General features: G+C 36.7%; 1 non-coding gene across 1 annotated transcript; it reads left to right on the top strand.

Annotated features, from left to right (window-relative positions):
- Positions 1-361: 361 nt before the first annotated feature.
- LOC122696711 lies at positions 362-471 on the top strand. Its single transcript, XR_006341840.1, has one exon. It is a non-coding gene; the product is annotated as a U6 spliceosomal RNA (small nuclear RNA).
- The last annotated feature ends 204 nt before the right edge of the window (positions 472-675 follow it).

Raw genomic sequence — 675 nt, 5'->3', positions numbered from 1 at the left:
ATCTGTAGTACTTGAAGTGGAGGATTGTGGCCCTGAATTGCAGTTTCAGTTAATAAGTGAGCTATCACCATGCCTTCACTTTCTAAAGACAATTCCTGATTGTGAATAAAGGAGGAGTTTTGGTGAAACTTTAGAGAATTCATTTATCCTCCACATTCACCTTCAGGAGTCAGCTAGATTTTTAAACTCCAGGTAGAACAAAGACTGATTTTCTTTTGATTCACCATGATATTGAACACAGTGCTGTGTGATATAGTAAATGATGTCTGTGTATCTTGTAGAATTTTCTAAAGGGTAGTGGATCTCCTTTACTGAACATGACTAACAGTAAAAAATAATCCTCAAGTTGCGATTGGTGTTTATCAGTTTGGCCAGGAAATTCAGCTGATTAAAATTGGAATGATACAGAGAAGATTAGCATGCCCCCTGCACAAGGATGACATGAAAATTCATGAAGTGTTTCATATTTTTCAATCTCTTGAACAAGTGGTTCTGGGAAAACTGGTCAACCACTTGTAGAAGAATGAAACTAGAACACTTTCTAACACCATACACAAAAACAAACTCAAAATGGATTAAACATCTAAATGTAAGACCAGAAACAATAAAACTCCTAGAGGAAAACATAGGCAAAACACCCTGACATATCACAGCAGGATCCTCTATGACCCACCT

This window comes from Cervus elaphus, chromosome 6, assembly GCF_910594005.1.
Source record: "Cervus elaphus chromosome 6, mCerEla1.1, whole genome shotgun sequence".
Lineage (NCBI taxonomy): Eukaryota > Metazoa > Chordata > Mammalia > Artiodactyla > Cervidae > Cervus > Cervus elaphus.
Note: the sequence above shows the minus strand (reverse complement) of the source record. Positions and strands in the feature narration are given on the sequence as shown.